Genomic DNA, 16,101 nt, shown 5'->3' on the forward strand with positions numbered 1-16,101 from the left:
TCATCTCTTGTAGAGACATATAAGGATTCAGAGAGTTGACACATTACCTGAGCTGCAGCAGTGCAACAAGTGTTACAGCAATTACCAGCAATCTTGGTTCTGCTTGACCAGCATGTTTAAGCCAGCCAAACTGGTCAAATTAATAAGTCATCTTCAAATCCACTTCAACATGCAGTTGTCTGTGGAGGTATGCATATCTTGAGTTGTTTGTTTAATGTATGTACTCACAATTTATTATTGCATAATAGTTTACCTGTGTACTTATTTATTTTAGGCTATACTATACATTTTTGCAACCAGTTATTGGTGTGATTATTTAGTTGTTAATAAGGAACAAGGAAGGTTTTTTGTGCCATTTACAGGGAGAATATTCTTATTTTTTGTTGTTTTCCAGTACATCTAGTCTCGGGAGCACCCTTTGAGTTTACATCTGTAAGTAGTTATCAGTTAAAGTAATTGACCTTTATGATGTTGTATCTATGTTTGTGTCTTCCAGTGTGACATTCCAATCATAGGGAGATGGTGGACTCCAGATGGTTTTCTCTGAAAGGTACTGGCCATTTCCTCCAGCACACCATTACATTTGCACCCCCTTCTGACCAATTTGAAATTAACCAAGATACATGTATATTACAGTGCAGAAACCCTACAAGAGGCCCTTCCAATTGGATAACAGGCTACGCTTGTGAGAAACATTATTTTTAATATCACAAACAGGAAATTACTCGCATAACACAATGAAACGAATAACTGTATAGGTCTACAACTAAATTACACAAGATTAATGTTTCTAAAATGCTTAATATGTCATTATAAAATGCATACATACATAAAGTATGACGTATCGCGTGTACTAAAAGCAAATTACCCCTTAAAAACCGTGAGGGGGCGCTACTCTGTTAAAAAAATGTAAGCTCCGCCCCTCACTTCCGGTTCTGTGGCTGTGGTTCTGAAACTGCTGGTGCTGCGGGTCTGCAGCTGGATACTATTGATTAGAACTGACTGGGTTCGTCGTGTACTATCTTGAATTCAACAGCATAGTTTTCCATGCAGCTGACAGGATGTCAAAGGTAAAGTATATAATTTCAGCGCCACTAGCGGCACCAAACGGAATTGAGAGAAAAGTAGAGCTCGTTAGCAATTCATCAGGATGTGTTTTCAACAACCTGTTACATGTTCAAAGAATTTACTTACTAAATGAAGTTTAAACTTTGTTGAAAAATCAAGTGTAAATTGATGGACATACGGTAACATACCTGAAACAGAAAACTAATAAATACACTTCGGAAACTGAGGGCTTCCACACAGACGCGCGCACACATCTACATATCTCCCATATGAGTTTTATGACAATGGGAAGGGCGTGGCCTCAAAATTAAAGATGAATGCCGCAACATATGGCCAGCAGTAGGCTACGGTGTATTCATTAAATACATACTATTAAACAGTTAATTTTGCTAAATAATATATGGACAGTTTTGATTATGTTGCTATGGGTGTTGCACAGTGATACACAGAACAGTTGGGTGTTCACAGATTTGCCACTGATGATTCAAACGTGAGTTTTGAGCAGTGTAGAGTAGCGCTTGTTTGTCATTTCTCCGATCACAAATGCAGACATGGTTTTATGTTTATTACGCGGCACAATGCAACGCAACGCGTAAAAAGACAGTATAAGTCATTATAATCCGTAATTATGTCCCCACTGGATGCAACAAATGCCTCGTTTATAATGAGTTTTAATGTTTTTGTCTCGTCGCTCCGGCCGGACACGCATCACAGTATGGTAAGGGGCGTAACATTTCCATCACACGCTTGAGGTATTCGGCCAATCACAACGCACTGGATAGCTGGCCAATCAGAGCACACCTCGCTTTTCAGACCGATGAGCTTTGTAAAAATCGACAAAGGCGGGGCATAGAGGAGAAACAATAATGTACAGTATGTGGAAAATAATGTGTTTTTTGAACTTTAAACCGCATAAACACATTTCATTACACCAAATACACAAAATAATGTTCTTTTTAGCAACATCATATGACCCCTTTAAATATAATTGAGCATATACAAAAAAATGGTTAAATATAGTATTTACATTTATATATTTATATTTACGTTAATATATATTCTACCAGTATATTTTTGAAAATGTAAAAATAAAAATATTTAGAAAATAGATTTTTTTAAAAATAACACACACACACACGTCACATTTAAGGAAAAACTGATGTTTGTTGCCTATAACACATTGGAATAAAAATAAATAATGAACAAAGCCTAAACTTAGGCTACTGAAAGATCCCAAGTAGGGATAATTGCAGGCTGGAGCAAGGGGCGTGGAGAAAGGTCTTCATGATTGGTCGACAAAGCTGTCTGTCAGGGTGTTGGGTTAGGGTTAGGGCTGGGCTGGGTGTAGTTTCTGTTGTACTGATTAATCTTTCAGAATGCCTCCCTTCGGCATGCCCATTGCTCCAGGCTGCAGCTACCCCTGTCTCGCAAGATTGGAAATGTATTTTCATTTTAAAAAAACATTTTAAAATATATTATTGGTATATTACATTTGAATCAAAAATATATTTTATTGAGCTTCACAGTTTACAACATATATTTAGCACATATTTAAAATACATTTTGGACAAATTATTTATTTATATGTTTGTTTGTTGTCGTATGGGAAACTTTTAATATTTTTGCATTTTAATGCCACAAACCTAGCAAGTATACATCTGTTAGGTATTTTTACCGTTTTACTCTCTATATTGCCCCATTTCTCAGGGTTTACAAGTGTACATTATTCATGTCAGGATGTGTTTTCAACAACCTGTTACATGTTCAAAGAATTGACTTACTAGTTTAAACTTTGTTGAAAAAAGAATCACTATGCATCACCTTATAAACATGAATCTATCTATACTGTAATGCTCAACAGCCTAATTAGAACCATAGTGTTGTATGATGTCATGATAATTTCATCCACAGATTCATAGTTACTCATCACAAATACACATGTACTGTAAGTGGAAAAACTTTTATTGATGCAACAGGGAGGACAGATTATCAGTGCAGCTAAAAGGAGTAAATACATCATTGAACACAACCACATATTGTCATTTGGTTAGGTTGACTAACAAAATGAAGCAGTTGAAGTTGTGAATGATTAGAATAGTTCAATATTTGCAATTTCTCTTAAAATATGTGAAACTAGAATTTTATCGCATAATTCCAAAATATTACTCAAACTAAAAATTACTTACTAAAAACAATGTCTGTCATAAATCATCATCTAAAAGCAAGTTCCCAATATTAAATGCACCCTTTGGTTTACCCTTTACTAAGGATTACATATCTAAAACTCTCTTTTTTAACTCTGTGTGAAAAGCATGCTGAAAGCTTTCTGCTCCTCCGCTTATTTGAGAGATTGTTCACTTTTCTTTGACAACAACGTCGGTGAATCCATGCACCTGAGTCAGCTGAGGACAATCAAGCGAAGCCAGAAGTTTGTAAGGGCCGGAACACTTAGGAATAAATGTCTCGGTCAGGTTCACTGTGGCCAGGCTTGCAATGTCACTGAGAAATAGACAGAAAGTAAGATGTTTAAATATATACCAATCAAAAGGAACAGCTGCAGGTTACATGTCCCCTTATTTTGTATAGTTTAATAGTGAGTTAATCTGATTCATTTCCTACCCATAGTTAATCGATCTGCAGTGCTTCATTCCCAGTCCCTCGATACGGAAAATTGCGTTCTTCAGCACGCAGGGCAGTGGGTTCTGGAATGTGATTTTTATTGGCACTTCTTTGCCCACCGCACAGTCACATCCAGGCTAAAAGGGTAAATCACAATCTGCATTAACACCATTCAGGTTATGAACAGTTATAAAAAAAATACTCAGTTTTCCACACCCAGCTAATAATCAGTGGTTCTTAATTCGTTTCTAGGCCTAGGATTAAATGATTTCACTAAACTGGGTGAGTTTCGTTCATAAACACCAGCAGGTGAAGTATAGCTTTCAAGTTTTTCAAACTCACAGTAATAACAAGATCTGGAGTGCACATTCTGAAGTTGAAGCGTTTGGCCACAATCTGCTTAGTCTGAGTGACCCGTCCAGCGAGAGTGAGCATCATCGTTGAATGATCCACAAGGTGTTTCTTATAATCCTCATATCGCAGGGCCCACTCCAGAACCTTGGCTAAAAATGGACAAGAGATAAACACTGAATATATACAAGCTTGAATGCAGTGGTAAACATCCTCATCTCTACCATATCAGAACAATTTGTATTATGCTATTTGAATTTAGTTTGAGTCTCTACACTCTTAAAAATAAAGGTTCTTTATTGGCATTGATGATTCCATGAAGAACCTTTAACATCCATGGAACTTTCCATTCCACAAAAGGTTCTTTACAGTGGCAAAGGGTTCTTTAGATTATAAAAATGTTCTGAACACAGACAAAATGGTTCTTTTAAGAACTGTTCACTGAAAGGTTTTTTACGGAACCCAAAATGGATTTCTATGGCATTTCTGAGAAAATACCCCTTTGAATCCTTTATGTGTGTAGTCTCTACTAAGAGCAGATTTATGGTCTTTGCATAAAAGCTAAAGGTTAATCTTTTATGAATAGAACCATTGTTTGAATGAGATTTTTCAAACCAAACTGGCTCCCAATATTTTTCTTTTCAAGTAAAATGTATTTTCATTTTTTAATGAACCTCTTATGGTTTCTACAGAGGCATATGGAGCATATAGAGCTCATGGCAGCTCAGTCTTGAAAGGCTTATATGATATAGTTAAAAATCAACTTTAGCTAAGCTCCGATTCATTTATTTTCTTACTTTCACTGGCCTTGAGCTCAAAGCATGTCTGGTCCTTCTTCACCAAGGCTTTGTGAACTCCAGTGTAGTATGTGGCAGACACTTGGCTGTGGAGGGTGACGCTACGAGGTGAGCTGCATTTGTTCTTCAGAGCGATGCAGAGCATGGTATCCTTGCCCACACATGGTCCATCACCCTTCATGGTGATATCACAGACTACATCTTCAGCGCAGGGCAGTGGGTATACGCATTTCCTGCAGCCATGACGAAGGGCAGTTTCCACAGCATGGCGCTCCTCCTCTGAACCTGATGGATGTGGGAAGTGGAGGTAAAATTACAACTATTCAGAGTGAAAGAGTCTATAAGTGATGTGTGTGACTTTTCACCTTCTGGGTGTTTGTAGTGGTGTGTGATATCCACACGTTTGTGTGAGCCGACAGCCTTGGTGCTGATGCAGTGACCTACTGCGTTCTTGTCAACATGGATCACAGCAAATGTTCCACAAGCTGTCCGCTGCCAGAAGACTACATCACTGTTCACCTAGAGCAAGATTAGTTCATTGTTCATAATATATTATCACAAGGTGGTGTGTATGTGAGACAGAGAGAATTTGAGAAAAAGATCCAAGTTACAGGAATAACTGCCTCAAAACCTACAGTATGTACAGTACAGTAGCTTAAATTACAAAGCATTTTCATACCTCAGCAAAAACGAAGGGTGTGTCATATTTGAGGAAGACCTGCCCGCTGCGAATAGCAGCAACAGAGGTGGGGCCGCAGCGGAAGATTCCCTGGCTGGTTTCCTGAGGAGTGGAATCAACCACCTGCCAACCTCCAAAACCAGATGGCAGATCTGACCGAGTCATCCAGGCCTCATTCCACACATGGTAGTTCCTACATGGAAGAGAAGAAGAAAGTAGCACAATCTTTGTGATCAGATTCAAAGTAGAGGAGACAGAGAAACAATGTCTGTACATTGGATAACTTCCACCTGCCTGCAAATATTGAGGTTATTTGTGTGAACAACATAATTCATATTAGAGTAAGCAAGAAGATGTCTTAAATTTGCTTAAACTACCTAATGCAATGAAAAGTAGGATTATAATAATGCATACAAGAACATTTTGCAATGCAGATTCATCACTTTGTGCTTTTTTTTGTGCATTTTTTTTGTGCAGGAACACTGCATAGTTTAGATCAAAACTGTAAAAAATATTCAATGTACATTCAGTGCATATACATTTTCTCACCAACAGGTGGTGGTTTGTTATCAAAGCAGTTATCACCAAACTTGAAACAGGAGTGGCAAAAAATACTTAAATATTCATAATAAGCAGTTTAAGAAATGATATTTGTGTGCTTGTCCCATCATGGTACTATAGCAGACACTAATACTGATGTTACAGTACATAATGAAAGAGGTTTGTACAGAATCTTACCAGACTGAATCACAGTTCAGGTTATCGATCAGATCATAGTTCTCATCAAGATAAATGTCCACTGTCATTGACACATCAGTGTCATGAGCAGAACAGAAGTTTGTGACTGGACGAGCAGGAATGCCAAAGCACCTCAACACTATGAGAAAGAGAAGAATATAAGTGCATTACATCTACAGTCTCTTTCTCAAAACTTTTTCTCCTTGTCCATTCTGCAGGAACTCTTACATGTGTTGGTGACTCCAGCAAAGGCCAAGCTCTGTCCATATTTGACAGGTATTCCTCCACATTTGTAGTACTGTTTCAGGATGGCACTGCTGCTGCACCAGGATGTAGGAGCAGTTCCATCACCATAGCAGTTTGACCAGTTACCCACCAACACACCGCAGTCATCATTGGCATTAATCTGTGAAAGACGGTCAAAAATGATTAGCTGTTCGCTTGCCAGACATCAAGTCTTAATGGATGTTTGTTAGGCTTTATGACATGCCAATAATAGGAAAGTCAAGACTCACTATGGCAGATGCCACTCTGGCTATGTTAACAGGGTCTCCCCATCCAGTGCATGGGCCACCACTCTTCTCCAACACATAGAAACACGCAGCCAAGACTCCTTCATCAAACTAAGAATAAATTTGTATATTTATATAACTGCACTCATTTAAGCAAAATGCCTTTTTGTATGTTAATCTTTTTATTGACTACATATACTTTTATTTAACAGTAAGTAAATAAGACAGATTTTTTACCTTATTTACCTCTTAATTTGTGTGTCGAAAAACTTTTCACTCAGAAATGCTAATAAGTTTCACAATTAATTACAAAGAAATGGCAAGTAACATATTTAATTAAACTTAAAAATAGTATTTTCTTGTAAAACATACTCAAATTATTTTTTTTACACACACAAAAAAAACCCTCCTTATTTACACACCCAAAGATCTTTTTGCAAGTCTTTAGAAACACAGACACACCACAGGTGTGTAAACTGTTTAATTCTGAATTTCATAACTGCCACATAATCGCCATCATCAAAACCATCCCAAAATGCCATCCCAAATAAATCGCAAAAGCATAAAAGGAAGGAATCATAATGTGAAATTAAGTGTAATTTACATCTTAATCATCAAACAATGATCTGAGCAGGAAAAAAAAATCTTACTGCAAATGTTAGGTTTGGCAATAATTCTATACCATCAGTCAAATTATTTATCCAGTCTCTATTTCTCGACTGCACAATTTGCCTAATTTCTGATCAGGGGTTGGACACATGCATTTGAGTAAATTAACCATTAATGAAGGGAAGCGCTTTGCATGAATGATATCTAACCTTCCTTGATCTTGTGATTTGGCCTCAATTGATAGCTATTAAGCACAATCATCCTTCATGTTTTAATACCTCTATATTTGCCTCTGCAGGAACATCTGATTTTCCTAGTGAATGACTCTAATTATCAGATCAAATCACTTTGCTTCCCATAGACAATAGTCTTTGTGTCAAAGCCCTAATTTTGCATTATGGCCTATTCAGTGAATGAAACTGCATGCTCAATTTAATGAAAGCTTGTCATATGAACTCAAAGGGATAGTTCACCCACAAGAAACTAAGTTCTACAGGTTTGGAATGACATTAGAGTCAGTATGACAGTTTTTTAATTTTTGGGCAAATGAATTCAAGCAGTTCTGAAAGCAAACTTACTGGACGTGCAAGCTCATTTGTTTTTCCTCCTTTGGGTAGTTCTTGCACTTTGAAGTTTAGGCAGGATAGGAAAATTATGTTATTACAGTTTGAAATACAGATTAAATGACTTTCTCAGTAAATGATTCAGTCTTCAGTCTGGATACTAATGGCACTAATTAGGTCAGTAAAGTGTCGCAATTATGGTACTGACTGTACATAGTATATCAGATAGGGGCACACTGAAATTCTTGATTATTCTCACAAAATTATATATATATATAAATATATATATATATATAATGCTAACTGGACATCATTACACTGGTTACACTGACAGCTGTCAGGTATCTTAACATTGTTGTGGACCAAGTGCACCCATTCATGGCAACTGCGTTCCCTGCCAGTGATGGCCATTACCAACAGGATAATGTGCCATACCACACTGCCAGAATCGTCCAGAAGTGTATATAAATATTTTTTTTCTGCACTCTAATAAATGCTGGGTTATTTATTTTTAACCCAAATGCTGGGTTCAGTCTGTTGGGTCATTTTATTGGGTTATTTTTAATGATTTTTAACCCAGTTTTTCTGTAACTCAGCTGCTGGGTCAGTGTTGTCACGGGTTGTGTTGAGAAGCCAGGCAAAGGACACAGTGGGTAAATTCCAAAACTCACAGTTTAATAATGGACTCAAAACTCAGGCAGATTAACAAGGGAAAACACAACTTAGTATAACGGTGACCGAACAACGAGTGACAGAAAGGGAGCAACTTAAATACATAGACAGATTAGGATAATTAACTAAACACAGGTGATCAAGGTAAACTAATAAGGCTAAACAATACCAGGAACATAACCACATAAGGGCACACAGGAACTAAAACAAAACAGAAGACAGGAAAACACAGAAACAAGGTGTCCTTGACAAATAAAAGCGTGACATAACACCCCCCTCTCCTTCCCGGAAAGCGTGTCCTCACGCTAAACACCATCCAGAGGGGTGGGAGGGCGGGCGCACTGGAGGCTGGTTAGGCGCAGCTACACAGGACGAGAAGCCTCCAGGGTGGGGCTGGCAGTTAAGGGTGCCATGGAGGTGCCGGCCATTCAGGAGGCCATGGAGGATGGGCCTTCGTGGCCTTGTCCAGGTCCCCCCCCCCAAAAAAATTATTGGTGGAAACTAGGCGCCTCCAGGCCAAGATGGGTTCTGGAGTGAGCTCTGGAGGAGTGGGGCTGGCTGACGAAAGAGGTTTGGGTGGCCCTTTCCGGGACTCCAGATATGCCGAGCTGGATGGAACCAGCGGAGATTCAGGAGACTCAGGAGATCTGGACGGAACCAGCGGAGATTCAGGGGACTCAGGAAAGCTTTCTGGAGCGGACTCTGGAGAGCATTCTGGAGCTGACTCTGGAGAGCATTCTGGAGTGGATGCTGCTGCTTTGGGAGGTTCTGCAGTGCAAGCCGCCACCTCGGGAGGAGCATTCCAGCATTCACTGGATCTACACTCTACACTACAAATGACGTGCAGGCCATGGAAGTTACACCTCCCGCCAAACGAATGTGCAGCCAGTTTCTGTGTGCTCCACTGACTACAGTTGGAGCACTATTTGATGTAGTGCACTATAGGGTGTTTTCACGACACATCCTCAATCCGAATGTCGGCCATATTGGCGGCTCTGAACGTAAACAATGCCACTGAAACGAACGGAACTCGTGTGTGGGCTTGGCGAAAAAAATAAGTAGTTCACTATAGCTGCGTTTCAATTACAGATTTGCACAAAACTTTTGCGATATTTTATAAAATGTTGATAAAAAACAATGACGTTTCCATTAACTGATGTTATGTGACTAAAACTTGTTTTTTTCCTCTAGCGATAAGTCGTGGCGACGGATGTTGGTAGGTTTACAATATCGCAACCATCACACTAGCCATTATTTTTAATTGAAGGAGATGTAGATGTGTATCTTTAGCGAAGCAGCGCGGAAAGCCACTTCTGGGATACTTCTTTGCACAGTTTGAAGGGTAATGGATGTGCAGCTTATGTCGGGATAAAAAATAGAAGGAAGAATTGGCAGGTCGTCAGTCCAAGACAAAGGAGCCAGCTCGTATGGATCTTCACCACCTATTCACTTTAGTTTGTCAAAATATCGCACCCTTTCCTGCTTACTAATTCCTTCTCTATATGATTTAGCAGTTTCCACACATATTTTCCATGGTTTAGACTTCATAAATTAGTAGAAGAACGTCTACAGTAGTACATTAGCCATGCAATACATGCTGTTGTTTACATCCGAGTTTCTCCAATATGGCCGCGCATCCGGGTAACCAAACCGTGACGTACGTGCAAGCTGTGTAATCACAGCTGTGGTCACGCTATGTGTTTGACAGGTTAAAGGGGACATTGGATGCTCATTTTCCACAAGTTGGTATGATTCTTTAGGAGCTTCATGAAATGTCTGCAACATACTTTGGTTAAAATTCCTCAATGGTCGTGTAAAGCAACACCCTTTTTACCTTGTCAAAAACAGCTCTGTTCAGAGTGAGCCATTTCTATTTAAATGATAATGAGCTACTGCTTACCCCACCCCTCTCCTCCCTTTTTTGTGTATTCAGTGGCTTGTTACCATCAAAAACAAAACTAATCCACTGCGTCCTCAGTGGCTCTGATGCCGGGAGAAAATGAAGACTCTTATGTTCACTTTTACATCAAAATACAAAACACCTGCTCGAGACATTGTTGTCGCTACAGCTTGAGCGCAGAGAAAATGGTGGACAGCACACAACTGGCTGAAGGCAGAAATATGCTAATACGGGAAAGTCCGTCAGTGGTTGTGGGCAGGGCCAAAGCAATATGACGTCATACTGTTCAGAAAATAAATGTGTGACAGACGAGATGGAACAAGTTGAAGCTGTTTTTGATTTAACTTTTGAATGAATATTCAATATAAGATTGTCATTTATTGAACTGGAACAGCCTACTGATACAGGATTTCTTCCCACAGATTCCCATTAGCTGCTTTTGCTGCCTCTGTCACGTCTTAAAAGATTTACTGAATGTTTTTGAGTATTTTATGATTGTAAAAGACGGACTTGCCATTGAATAATAAAAAAAATTTATATGAAATTTATATGAACTGTTCTTGTCCTATATATATAAAACAGTTTTCAGAGTGGATTTTAATTTTTTTAAATGAAAAACCTTCAATAGGTTGACTGACTCAGCACTATGTAAAAAAACAACAACAACAAAAAACAGCAAATGGGCTAATGTATGAAACCCAGCAAGCTGGGTCAAAATTACCCAGCATGTGTTCTGTCCAATATTTACTCAGCACTGGGTTGCCAAATAACCCAGAAATGGTTGTTTTTAAACCAGCATTTTTTTTAGAGTGCAGTAATTACAGATGCATTATTATTATTATTATTATTATTATTATTATTATTATTATTATTATTATTATTATTTTAATTACACTCTAAAAAATGCTGGGTTAAATACAACCAAGTGCTGGGTAAAATAGGGACAAACCCAGCAATTGGATTGTTTTGACCCAGCGGTTGGGTTACTACCCAGAAGGTTGGGTTAAACATTTAACCCAACCGCTGGGTCAAAACAGCCCAATTGCTGGGTTTGGCCATATTTTACCCAGCACTGGGTTGTATTTAACCCAGCATTTTTTAGAGTGTAGCAATAGTAGTAGTAGTAGAAGTATTGACATCACCTGATTAGAAAGATGCTGGAAGGCAATAATATCAGGATTGTTTTTTTTTGGAAAACAGTTTCTATGCCACTAGCAGTTACCAGGAAAAATAATCATGTTTAGTTGTAAATGGTGGAACGTATTGATTAATTTATGGTTTATATATCTGTTCATACGTACATGCATACATTAACTAAGCAATTTTTATAGAATTTGTAAATTGCGTTTCTCAGAGAACAAGTACTTTATGATTAGATGCAATATCAGTATAGTAGCCATAAGGGGGCTCTAATGAGCATTTTAACCATCAATCCTACTTGATTGAGATCAAGGCTGTGAGGGAAACCGCAGACTGCTGTCTCACTGTTTCAAAACTGTTTCAAAATTGAAAGACAATGACTTAACAGTCAAAATGATTGTATAAAGACACCTTTTGAAGCAACGGGTTTCAGACAGACACCATTGCAAATAATCTAAAACAAATTCAAGTGAGCTTTAGAGAAATGCAAATAATAAATGACCACAGTGTTTATTTCTTCATAAAAAAAATTGGAATCTGTATGCAAATCGGAATAAAGACATTTATGAATTAATTAACTTTCAACTTCATTCAGTTTCCACTTTCAACCAAAACTGAATTGCGTGCACACAATTGTGGGAAATCAAAGCATACATCTATGCAGCCTTCAAAAATCGACCAAATAAAGTCGTTTTAGCTTACAGAATGTTATGCAAACATTGAATTTGGACTTGCCTTGTTGCTTTACTACCTCCATAGGGCTACAAATTTTGCATCTTTGCAGTCACATGCTTTTCCTAAATGTTTTTGCAGTCTTTCCAATAGGGGGCAGCTGTGACCCACAGAGTGGTTCTTCCCACAAACTAGTTGTAAAATATAAGTAAAAACATAGGTACAGTGCACATGTCCGGGTGAATTGTATATGCAGATTTTGTGACAAATACATAAATAAGAAGGCCATAACTATACTACTCAGTAAAGAACCTGCATCTGGAATGTGTTATTAGTGTGTTTTGTGTGAGAGAGAAAGCATGAGTGTGTGTACAGGCCTATGTGTGAGTGTGAAACCACACACCACCAGGAAACAGAGTCTGGAGAGAACATGCTATTTCAGCAGAACTGTGAAAGCCATTTCACTTCCTCTCCACGTTGCTATAACCACTCGTCTGCTGGGGTCAGTCCATATTCCACAATATGCAGACAAGAGTTTCAGGACAACAATATTTCATTGAAATGTTCAATAATAATTCATAATTCAATAGTAATTAAGAAGAAGAATGATTCTTCTTAATATAAGAATCACTGGTGTTTCACTTTTAGTCATAACTTAACTGATTGCAGGGGGGAAAACAATGCTAATTGCAACTAACCATGCGGTCATGGATAGGTAGTGTAAAGGAAATAGGCTAAGCAACTTTTAGAAAACACAGTAATTAATTTGTCATTTGGTATAAACTAATCAAATTGAGACACTGACACAGGTTGTGTGACATGCCTTCATCCTACAAATCCATGAACAAAACTGTACAAGATATTAAAAAAAAATAATAATAATAATAAAAAAAAAAAAAATATATATATAGACTACGGAAGTCATATCATATTAATCATTTTGCTGTGGATTGGCCTGTGCAGTTTATTGTACAATTAATACATTTCAATGTTCAATTTTAAGAGCATTTTTGTAAAATGTTTTTGCCAGTACCCTAAAAAAATAGGGCTTAAAAAAAATCATAAATATTAATATAAAAAAAAAACATTAAATAATTTCAAAATGCACAACTGCATAAATAATTATTATCACAATGGTCTTCATTTACTTTCTGAAAAATATCCTATTTCTTATGATTTCGAGAAAATTAAAAGAAAAAATATATTATAGTTTGCATAAAAAATTAAGCATTTTTTAAGGACTTTTAATACTTTTTGGATTGCATTTCATGACAATTAATGTTTTATTATTTATATTATTATATATAAATGTTTTATTCTAAGCAAAATGTAAATAATGATGGCAATAAATAAAAAATAAATAAATAAACAAAACTCTTTCAAAAGATCTTACTTTTGTTCATGTTTTTTTTTCTTCCTGTACCCTAAAAAATGTCAAAGTCAAGGTATGTGTTATGTGAGTGTGCGTATGCGTATGTGCGTGTTAGGTAATGTATACACATTTTAAGAAGTTTTATTCCGATCAGAAATATTATTTAACATGACTTAATTACCTGACAACAGGCAATTGCACCAAAAAAGGGTCTTTAAAGTACAGTAATAACTGCACATTTTCAAGTTTAAACGTGTATGTTGTACATACTTCATAAAATGTGATGCAATTACAAAACTGCAGGTTCATATATGTTTAACTTGCCGGGTTGCATAAGACTTGTAATGAGGCAGTTACTTGGAAGAAAACCTGATGTATTACTGCAGGATCAGCCTCAGTAAGAGGAAGACACACTTCCCCAAACAGGACAGAGGTCAAAGGGGTCAAAGCAGCTGCAGGTCAAATCCCTGTCCACAAAAAAACAACAACAACAATCAGGCAGGTCTCTTTATGAATCATACTGTATGTGTCAGTTATAAAACTTTCCAAACCTGGTACAATTATTTGGTTTAGTTCTGATCTATGAAGAGCTGACGTTAGAAAATAAAGCATCCATTTTGTGCTATAATGTCACACGTCTCTTTTTTTTTTTTACCACATTTTACTCCCACTTCACACAGAGGCAGAAAACACAACATGTACACATCAAGCTACAGCTAACCACAAACCAGTCATGCACTCAATGAGGTTAGTATCATGAACAAACAAAACAAGCTAACGAAATCTCTGAAAGATGCCAAACTGATGGCAACAGACATCTGTACAAATGAAAAATAATGCAGTTAGTTGTACAGTAGTAGCATTCATTATGAACTGTTGCAAATTTCAGTTTGATTGATTGATTATTTATTTTTTGTCTGGCCACTGGCAACTATACAGATTAACCTAGCAACACACACACACACACACACACACACACACACATCCAAAACCCATTAACAACTACATTGCAATGCCCTCACAACAAAACTGTACCACGCCTGTACTGGCTGCACGCAATTTCCGTATTATTGGTGCTACAACTGACCTGAGAAACATTTTCCATATTAATATTTTAGCAGTAGCTTTCATGAGTAGTGGGAGAGCGGGGACAGTTGCAATGAGGGGCAGTTGCTTAAATAACCCCTTTCAATATTTAGGTATCTCTTCTGCTTTTATTTAATAGGTTAAAAATCAGTTTAAGTCTAAGGTGGACTATAATTTCCTTCACTCTCACCCTCTCTTTGTCATACACACACACACACTTGTAAAGTCAGTTACTTAAAATGGTAGATTTGTCTATTCTATCTGATTATCACCTGGTTAACTGCTAGTTGGTTAAACTAGTTCTTAAGACACAGTCTTAACATAGTGGCTATGTATATGCAACTGGCCACAGTTCAGTAAACTTTCACAGAAGTTAACAGAAGTAGGCTATTATTACATTTCAGTGTCTTGATTTTGATTGAATTAAGTTCAAATGTATTGTAATAATTAACCAAAACATGGTTGTTACTTGAAAATGTTTTTTTTTCCATTTACTATTCTTTGTTTTTATACAGCCAACTTAATTTATTGAAGACCCTGTATGTGCACAAATAAAAGAAAGAAATTGCAAATTTTTAAGAATATATTTAATTACATTTTAATGAATGTTGCAACTGCCCCTGTGAACTATTGCAACCATCCCCTATTGTGGGGTCAGTTGCAACATTTGACTTTGTCTATTCAAGTATAAATTGTACGTATATTGTCATATGTACACATGTTACAGTAGTGTGAGTGAGTAGCTGACAGGTGTGGCTTCATTGTATTAAAATTTAAGCTTTGTAATACAAACAATCTCTGAGAAACTAAAGGAAATGCAAAAAAAGACTTGCAACCATATCCACTCTCCTCTAATATTAATCAGCAATGCCAATCGGTTACGGAAGAGGTCTGACACAACAGGTTAGTTTTATACAAAACAGTTTATTTGGTCACAGTGAGTACTGGTGTTGAGTCCGGAGGAAGTGAGGGTGAGGGAAAGGTCCGTGAGAGTGCAGAGGATATGGAGAGTGGAGTAATCCGAGTCTTTTGCTTGATTGAGGCTGGAAGGGATCCGGGGGAAGCACACACCTCGGCGATCCGGGAACTAGGAGATACAGGAGACACTTGGAGACAAAGAGACACTAGGAGGAACACAGGAGGTAAGTAACGCAAGAAGTATTCAAAGGTAATCAGTAGCAAAGTCATTGAGTCCTCTACGTGTAAACGAGACCGGACAGTGAGGGTGTCTGAGGTGTGTTCTTTTATGCAGGCTGGTAATGAGGTGCTTGATTGGTGACAGGTGCAGGTGCTCAGAACTCAGGTGAGAGGGATCGTTGTGAT

The 16,101-nt window shown here is 37.5% G+C and overlaps 1 long non-coding RNA gene and 1 pseudogene across 1 annotated transcript; one reads left to right on the top strand and one right to left on the bottom strand.

Moving 5' to 3' along the window:
• On the top strand, positions 1-692 carry LOC107572160 (uncharacterized). Its single transcript, XR_001607289.1, has 3 exons — positions 1-187; positions 497-550; positions 637-692. It is a non-coding gene; the product is annotated as an uncharacterized lncRNA (long non-coding RNA).
• A 2,622-nt stretch (positions 693-3,314) lies between these two features.
• Positions 3,315-9,021, bottom strand: LOC107572158 (protein-glutamine gamma-glutamyltransferase K-like; annotated as a pseudogene).
• Positions 9,022-16,101: the final 7,080 nt, after the last annotated feature.

This window comes from Sinocyclocheilus grahami, unplaced genomic scaffold, assembly GCF_001515645.1.
Source record: "Sinocyclocheilus grahami isolate Dianchi unplaced genomic scaffold, SAMN03320097.WGS_v1.1 scaffold1708.1, whole genome shotgun sequence".
Classification (NCBI taxonomy): domain Eukaryota; kingdom Metazoa; phylum Chordata; class Actinopteri; order Cypriniformes; family Cyprinidae; genus Sinocyclocheilus; species Sinocyclocheilus grahami.